Here is a 9,557-nt window from a genome sequence, read left to right as displayed (position 1 = left end):
CTGTACTATGGAAGCTTGGCCCCCGTGTCACGTGTTATGCTCCAGAAATAAGACCAAAGGCCTTTCCAGATTCTGCAGCACTGGTCGTGCCCAGCCAGAAGAGCTTGTATGTAGTTTCACTGTGTTTCATTCTGTCGGGAGGGTTCCCTCTGTTTAGCTCTGCCCAATTGTGTGATTTAGCTAAATAAGTAATATTTGCGTGAAAAGGTTGTTACATTTCCAAAAAAAGTATTTCCAATCTACAAGTCAACTATTGAAGAAAAAAAACATTAATATAATAGATAATAGATAATTCAGTCAAATAGATAGCATCTTAAATTCCATGAAGACGACCAAGAAGAAGGAATATTCTGATTTGTCCACCTTTGTTTAATCCATAAGTGGTGGGACGGCTCGTTTAAGATCAAAGAATAATTTGGACATTAGACTGTTGGCATTTTACTAAACTAAGATGTGAGAAAATCTCTATTCAATAAGTAGACAGACAAATGGGGTCCTTGCCTAAACTCATCAAATATTAAAAAGAGCTTCAAACCTTTCCAGAAATCTGTGGCACAAAGAAAGGAGGAGGGCAGAGAGAAGGAACTAGAGGTATCATTTGTTTGAAAGAGTTGAAAGAAATAGCCTTTTAATGTCTGCCTTCATACACCCACCTTCACAGTCCAGGGTTGTTCTTCCTGCTGTGGAGAACAAGGTCAGACGCTAAATGTCACATCTGACTCTGTTGCTCTCCGTTGTCCAGCGTGGGGTTTTAGCATCGATCTTCCTCCCTGTTGCTGTTACTCAGATTGATCATCATTGAAAGTCGCTCTTTGGAAAAAAGTGAGCAGTGCTCCTCCATACAACCATCATCCAACAAATCATTTTGCGATGAGGTCTTAAAAGCCAATATCCATCCCAGAGAGAAAGAAAGAAAGAACACAGTGTTCCCATACATAGGCTCTACTTGGGCGGCCCGTCCAGGTAGATTAAGACCCACCCAGGTAGATTAGGACCCACCCAGGTAGATTAAGATTAAGACCCGCCCAGGTAGATTAAGACCTGCTCAGGTAGATTAAGACCCGCCCAGGTAGATTAAGACCTGCCCAGGTAGATTAAGACCCACCCAGGTAGATTAAGATTAAGACCCGCCCAGGTAGATTAAACCCGCCCAGGTAGATTAAGACCTGCCCAGGTAGATTAAGAACCTGCCCAGGTAGATTAAGACCTGCTCAGGTAGATTAAGACCCGCCCAGGTAGATTAAGACCTGCCCAGGTAGATTAAGACCCGCCCAGGTAGATTAAGATTAAGACCTGCCCAGGTAGATTAAAACCCGCCCAGGTAGATTAAGACCTGCTCAGGTAGATTAAGACCCGCCCAGGTAGATTAAGACCTGCCCAGGTAGATTAAGACCCACCCAGGTAGATTAAGATTAAGACCTGCCCAGGTAGATTAAAACCCGCCCAGGTAGATTAAGACCTGGCCAGGTAGATTAAGACCTGGCCAGGTAGATTAAGACCCACCCAGGTAGATTAAGACCCGCCCAGATAGATTAGGACCCACCCAGGTAGATTAAGACCCACCCAGGTAGATTAAGATTAAGACCCGCCCAGGCAGATTAAGACCCGCCCAGGTAGATTAAGATTAAGACCCACCCAGGTAGATTAAAACCTGCCCAGGTAGAATTAAGACCCGCCCAGGTAGATTAAGACCTGCCCAGGTAGATTAAGACCCGCCCAGGTAGATTAAGACCCGTCCATGTAGAATTAAGACCCGCCCAGGTAAATTAAGACCCGCCCAGGTAAATTAAGACCCGCCCAGGTAGATTAAAACCCACCCATTAAGACCCGCCCAGGTAGATTAAGACCCGCCCAGGTAGATTAAGACCCGCCCAGGTAGATTAAGACCCGCCCAGGTAGATTAAGACCCGCCCAGGTAGATTAGGACGCACCCAGGTATAATTTTTTTTTCAATCAAGACACACATTTCCAAAAATGCACACAGACCAGCTCAAACCTTACATTTCCGAATCTATGATATCTAGGTGTTCAGCCGTGTGTTCGACAACAGCCCTGTGACAACTCCTCTCATGAGTTACGCTGTTTCTACAAGTAGTGACCATGCTGCGGTCTGTGTGTGAGCCAGTGACACCGACAGACACACGAGCACCGATGCGTCTCACATGCTTTGCATCCTTGCCGTCCCTATATGCCCAAGTCACGGTAAAAACCTAAAGCTGAAATATTCTGAAATCATTAACATGTACATTTACATTTATATTTACATTTAGTCATTTAGCTGACGCTTTTAACTGAAGTTCTGTATGACAAGTCAGCAGGAAGGGTACAACTCTTTCAGCTGAGTAACAATGTTCATCAAACAGTGTTGACACTTGGGTGCTGCAGTGTTGAGTGCATAGTAAGGCTGAGCCCGAATGTTCGAACGTTCGAACGTTCGTTCGTTACGTTAACATTCAAATTCTAAATCAAAATTTGAATCTTTAATAAAAAAAAGAAAAAAATATCTTTTTATTTTTTTATGTGTCTATTCATTCTGTTTAAACCAATGGGGTTTTTCTTCACAGTTGCAGATAAAGATTAGGCTACACTAATATTATAGTATTAAAAAAAACTGCTAAGTTATATTCATTAAAGAAAGTTGATTTAATAAAAACATGACTCATTTAATCAGCTTAATCACTTTATTCAAATTGAGGATTTAGTTTGAGGATATTTATAAAAAAAAAAAAAAAAAAACAGGCTTCGGGGACAGCCTTAGTGCATAGTAGTAGAGACATATTAGTATAGTATAGTAGGTAATATAGACAAGGAATATTATTTAGTAGAAGAATGCATGATTTTTCGATTGTTTAAGGAAACTTTAACAAACTCCCTAGAGCACTCATGTAGATGTTTCTCCATGTGCTAACACCATGCTGCCACTATTGTTCTGTTGTCCGCCAGTTGTTGTTCAGTTCAGTTGTTGCTCTGTATGTATGTCCTGCCTTTTTAATAATGTTCCTTTGTGTTTTATTTTTATTTATTTGATTTTATCCCCCAAATAGGCCGTTATTGAAAATGAGAACTTGTTCTTAATTAACCTGCCTATTCAAATAAAGGTTTGATGATGATGATGGTAGAAGACAGTAAGAAGGTACTTTTTTCTTATTATTTTTTCTTTCATTTCGTTTCAGATATTGATTGAAGAAGTGTGGTTTTATTCGATGGCAAAAGATTGTTTGTGTTTTGGTTGTCCAAACATGTGATGGGAAGTTGATTCCACCATTGTGGAGCAAGGACCGAGAATAGGCGGCTTCTCTTTGATGATCCTCCCGGAGCTCCCGGATAGGAGTGGGTCTGAGGCGGCCAGCGGATGCAGAGCGTAGGGGTCTTGAGGGGGTTTAGTTAGAGACCGTAGGTGAGAGCTGTTCCCTTCGCTGCGCGATATGCCATGTCAAGGACCTTGAAGTGGATTCATGTGGTGATGGGGAGCCAGTGCAGTTCCCTAAGAAGTGGGGTAACATGGGTGTGTGTGTACATTTGCTGTAGGCTACTCTTTTTTACATGGATTAGGCTCATTATCTTTAACAATCATCATGATGCAGAAAAAGCCTATTTTGTTCAAAAGGAAGATTATTTATGTGTACTGTATGTAGAATTTTGAAAAAACGTGAAACCGTGATATTTCCTCACACAGTAATTGTACTTATGACATCTGTAGTGCCGTCACAAGCTGCTTCCCCAACACACCTCGCCTCCTCCTCCTCCTCCTCCTCCTCCTCCTCCTCCTCCTCCTCCTCCTCCTCCTCCTCCTCCTCCTCCTCCTCCTCCTCCTCCTCCTCCTCCTCCTCCCAACACGCCTCCTCCCTCCTCCTCCTCCTCCTCCCAACACGCCTCCTCCCTCCTCCTCCTCCTCCTCCCAACACGCCTCCTCCCTCCTCCTCCTCCCTCCTCCTCCTCCTCCTCCAAACACGCCTCCTCCTCCTCCCAACACGCCTCCTCCCTCCTCCTCCCTCCTCCTCCCTCCTCCTCCTCCTCCCAACACGCCTCCTCCCTCCTCCTCCTCCTCCTCCAAACACGCCTCCTCCTCCTCCAAACACGCTTCCTCCTTCCTCCTCCCAACACGCCTCCTCCCTCCTCCTCCTCCTCCAAACACGCCTCCTCCCTCCTCCTCCTCCTCCTCCAAACACGCCTCCTCCTCCTCCAAACACGCTTCCTCCTTCCTCCTCCCAACACGCCTCCTCCCTCCTCCTCCCTCCTCCAAACACGCCTCCTCCCTCCTCCTCCTCCAAACACGCTTCCTCCTTCCTCCTCCCAACATGCCCCTCCTCCTCCAAACACGCCTCCTCCCTCCTCCTCCTCCAAACACGCCTCCTCCCTCCTCCCTCCTCCTCCTCCTCCAAACACGCTTCCTCCTTCCTCCTCCCAACATGCCCCTCCTCCTCCCAACATGCCTCCTCCCTCCTCCCTCCTCCTCCTCCTCCAAACATGCCTCCTCCCTCCTCCTCCTCCTCCAAACATGCCTCCTCCCTCCTCCTCCTCCTCCAAACACGCACCCAACTCTTTAGATGAGTGAACGGGTACATACGCACACAATACGCGACCACTAATAAAAAAACGTAACTACACTAACGTTATGAGAGCTAACATTGCTACCTACTGTACAAGTGCATTGGTTTAGTGCATTTCCTACTTCCGGTTGCTACTGAACGGACATGTTTGTGCGGACCTGTTCTCCCAAACTGGTCAGCAAATGACTGTTTTCATTTTTACGTTATTATTATTATTATTTTTAAACATTGATCTTAACTGATCACTGTGACTTTATTGCTTTTATCGTTATATATGCCTATGTTTGTGTACAGCACTTTGAGCTACATGAAAGGTGCTTTATAAATACTTACTATACTTACTTACTTACTTACTTACTTACTTACTTACTTACTTACTTACTTACTTACTTACTTACTTACTTACTTACTTACTTACTTACTTACTTACTTACTTACTTACTTACTTACTTACTTACTGACTTACTTACTTACTTACTTACTTACTTACTTACTGACTTACTTACTTACTTACTTACTTACTCCCTCCTCCTCCCAACATGCCTCCTCCCTCCTCCTCCCTCCTCCTCCCTCCTCCTCCCTCCTCCTCCCTCTTCCTCCCTCCTCCTCCCTCCTCCTCCCAACACACCTCTCCTCCCTCCTCCTCCCTCCTCCTCCCAACACACCTCTCCTCCCTCCTCCTCCCTCCTCCTCCCTCCTCCTCCCTCCTCCTCCCTCCTCCTCCCTCCTCCTCCCTCCTCCCTCCTCCTCCCTCCTCCTCCCTCCTCCTCCCAACACGCCTCCCACCACCACCAGTAAACTCTCCACCTGTGTGACGCAGTGAAAACACTTTGTCACACATGTCAAGCGGTGACATTCAACCTAAGTGGAAGAAAGCAGGATGTAGGAAGAAAAGTAGTATAGAAAAGTAGCAATGAATTGCATGGCTATAAAACATGAACACACGCTGTAACCTTTTCATAAAACGTATCATTGGCTCCTGGCAGATGGTTAGAAGGTTTACCTATTGGAGTGAGTGAGTAGTAGCACGTTGGCCCACACATTGGTGTCTTGAGACCAGACCAGACCGCTTTGCAAGAACCGGTCCAAAGGCGTGACTGTCTCAGGCAATTACACACAATACATGACAAAGCAGGGTCACTTTCCGCAGCTCTGTTACAACGATCGCTCCCATATCACCCTAGGGTTATTATGTTTGTATGGAGCGTGTGCGAGAATAATGTGAAGCCATGCATGTGCTTGCGTGTTTGTGTCCGTGTGCCTTTGTTGGGATGCGGCCGTGCGTGAACATGCATGTTCATGAGAGATAAAACAAAAAATGGAATAACATTATGAGATAGACACTGTGTGGCGGCCCGCTGCCTTTAAGACAAACAACATGCAAAACGTGGCAGAGATGATGATATGAGCATATTAACTGATATGAGCATAAACGGGGCCCTAGTATGCAAAATCATGGCAATCACATGATGCTCTGGTTTCAGAGAAAGTGGGCATATTATTCACGGAGCAAAGTGCCATTTCCGTATACGCTACTCTGTGGGAGTTCCAGCATGCATCCATAATTTGATGCTAAGTGGCATAATGCACGTTCGATAATGCACTGGGTGTGTAATCCAGGCGTAACCTCGGCTGATCCTCAGCTGATCCTCGGCGTGACAGGTCGTACCAGGCGCCGCGTCCATGAAACGTCCGGTAACGCTGTAGTTGGCTGTAGGCATAATCACACCTCAGCTCACGCTTAACACGGTGTGCACGTGACCTGTTCTCCAGAACCAAGGAGCATCACTCACGCTGACAGAATGGAATGCTCGACATGTTCCCCTCAAAAATAACTTCATGTTGTGATTATAGCAGTAAAACAACTTTGAAAGACATTTAAGACATGCATTTATGTGACTATTGATAATACAATAATAATATCCTATTATAATAAAGTAGGATTAAAACAATATTTTAATTCACTGACATCATCACTGTCAGCACTCTCAAAAAACACTCTCAAAAAACACCTACGTGAGACTGCAATTCAAAACTGGCCCCTACAAATGTCCTAACCTAGTTGTACAGTAAATGACCAAGTAAGGCTTTGTCAGTATTCCAATGTACAGTGTAAAATGTGTGTGTGTGTCCCCCCCAACCCCCCCCACCCCCCCCCCCCCCCCGCCACCTCCAATGTACAGCCCTCACCCACCCAACCCCACCCCACCCACCCAACCTCCTCCAATGTACAGTTTCTACGCCAAATGTATATACACTCTTCTTCTGGACACTTTTGTATCACAAACAGTACTGTATTTGCAAATCTGATATGTCATAAATGTATAGATGTAGCAGTACTGTCTATCTGTATGTCATGTATGTCATATATGTTATGATGAATTGAAAATGGGGGACCCTGATGTAAACAAGACGAAAGTCTTTCTCTGGTCTGCATCCCCTTAACAATTGTATGTATTGAGCTGTACTGTACTGTACCCATTCTGCAATCTGTTAATAAACTTTTCAATCAATCAATCAGCTTAAAGCTGCAGAAGGCAACTTTGGAGAAATTAGGGTGTCTGAGTTGACCTGCACAGCAGACATAGAACATGCCTTGCATCACTTTTCAAGCCCATGCATGTGAAACAAAGGTGTTCCACACACTCCCAGAGGCACCAGCAGCGTTTAGCTGAATATAATTGATTGGCAGGTGGTTTTACACATTGTGTGTACTTTTTTAGTGAGGAGAGATTTGGGAGATTGGCTTATTTGCCATCTACCCTGGAGTTAGACAAGCAGATACACACCCTTCCAGGCCTCCTTTCTTTTTTAGTGGTCAGGACTGAGTTAAACCCTGGGTCAACATTGACCCGCTAACCACGGTCAGTGGTGCCAATTCCTAACACAACATTGGGGGTTAAGTTTACGCTGGGAACACCACTTGGCAGGCCAAAAACATCTGATTGTCCAAAAACAACAGCTCCCTGCATCAATAACCATTCAGATGTCGGTGGCCTGCCAAGTGTTAGGGAGAACTAAGATCATTATCACGTTCCTCAACAAAATGTTTTTTATCGAGATTAAATGAAGGTTGGTCAGCTGGTTTTGAAAAAACTATCAACCAAACATCACGTTACCTTTATTTGGGGGGGGGGGGGTTGCTCAGAACAGTATCCTGTGGAAGAGGTTTGCTTTACAAGCTGCAGACCCGGTTCTTCTATCTGGTGGGTTCAGTTTGGACACTCCTGCTTTACAAGCTGCAGACCCAGTGTGGGTTCTTCTATCTGGTGGCTTCAGTTTGGACACTCCTGAGCTGTGGTACAGACCGGTGTGTCACACCATTTTCCAGGCCTCACAGCATCCAATTGTTTTCTTCCTAGGAATGTCATTTTGTGAAAGGCTGCTCCGTGATTGCTTTCAAAAAGGCCGTTTTGTGATTTTGAATGGACAATTTAGGTGCTCATTTCTCCATCCCCTTCTCGTTTAGAGAGAGCACTGACCTGTGTCATATGGACATTGGATGGAGGTCAGGCGCCTGCTGTACTGCTAGGGTGAACTGAAACACACACAGGTGTGTTCACATAAGTACACACACACACACATACACATGCAGGCACTCGCACTTACACACATGTACAGACGCAGAAACTCGCACATACACACGTACACATGCAGACACTCGTACTCACACACGTACACATGCATAAACTCGCACTTACACATACGTACACACGCAGACACTCGTACTTACACACAGTGTAAGACAGTGGATCAGGAGGTAGAGGTCGCCTGGTAATCCCAGTTCCCAGTTCAATTCCCGCTCCACCCGGGAAGCGTGTCGAAGTGTCCTTGAGCAATTAACACTTAAGCCCTGATTGCTCTCGATGTGCAGGTTGGCACCTTACATAGTTGCCTCCGCCATCGGTGTGTGAATGTGTGAGTGAAAGTGTGAGTAAAATGTGAGGAGCAAAGGCGGCTAGGTGGTGTAGTGGGCAAGGCACTCGCCACCAGTGTGGAGACGCTAGGATTCGCGTGTTCGAATCCAGCTCTCCACATTGTTTTTCAGTTTAGCTGGTCGTCCGCAGTAATACACATTGGCCGTATTACGGGGAGGGAAAACTGAAGGGTGGGGATCGAACGTTGTGAACAAGCGACTCCTACAAGTCGGTTGGTGCGCCTGCGCAGTAGAATCAGGAAGTGTCGGGGGCAGCGTGAGCCTCCCACGCGTTACTCCTCGCCACTGAGAGATCGAGCTGCGCAGGTGAAAAGATGCGACTGCTGTTACCTCAAGTACCGGAGGGGACTTGTGCTATGTATGACTTAGTCCACATTGCAGCCGGCTTGTGGGAGGCAAGAAACAGCGTTCGTGACAGGGGAGGGTTGAATTGGATGATACGAAATTGGGATGGGAGAAAATATAGAAAAATGGGAGAAAAAGTGGATAAAAAAAAAAAATGTGAGGAGCAAATTGTAAAAGCGCTTTGGATAGAAGTGCTATATAAATGCACCATTTTCCACTTATTTTAGTCGCGGTTCTACTGTAGGAGTTGAGAAAGTTGGAGGCTGTGGTCAGAAGGTTTCTCTGGGTGGTCCCTGCCGTCCTGCCTGGAACACTACTGACGCTCTCACTACACACACGTGCAGACACTCACTTAAACACACGTACACATGCAGACACTCTCACTACACACACGTACACATGCAGACACTCACTTAAACACACGTACACATGCAGACACTCACTACACACACGTACACATGCAGACACTCACTTAAACACACGTACACATGCAGACACTCACTTAAACACACGTACACATGCAGACACTCACTACACACACGTACACATGCAGACACTCTCACTACACACACGTACACATGCAGACACTCTCACTACACACACGTACACATGCAGACACTCTCACTTAAACACACGTACACATGCAGACACTCACTTAAACACACGTACACATGGAGACACTCACTTAAACACACGTACACATGCAGACACTCACTTAAACACAC

This window comes from Notolepis coatsorum, assembly GCF_963971535.1.
Source record: "Notolepis coatsorum genome assembly, chromosome: 6".
Classification (NCBI taxonomy): Eukaryota; Metazoa; Chordata; class Actinopteri; order Aulopiformes; family Paralepididae; genus Notolepis; species Notolepis coatsorum.
The sequence above is the reverse complement of the archived record's forward strand: the minus strand, read 5'-3'. Positions refer to the sequence as shown.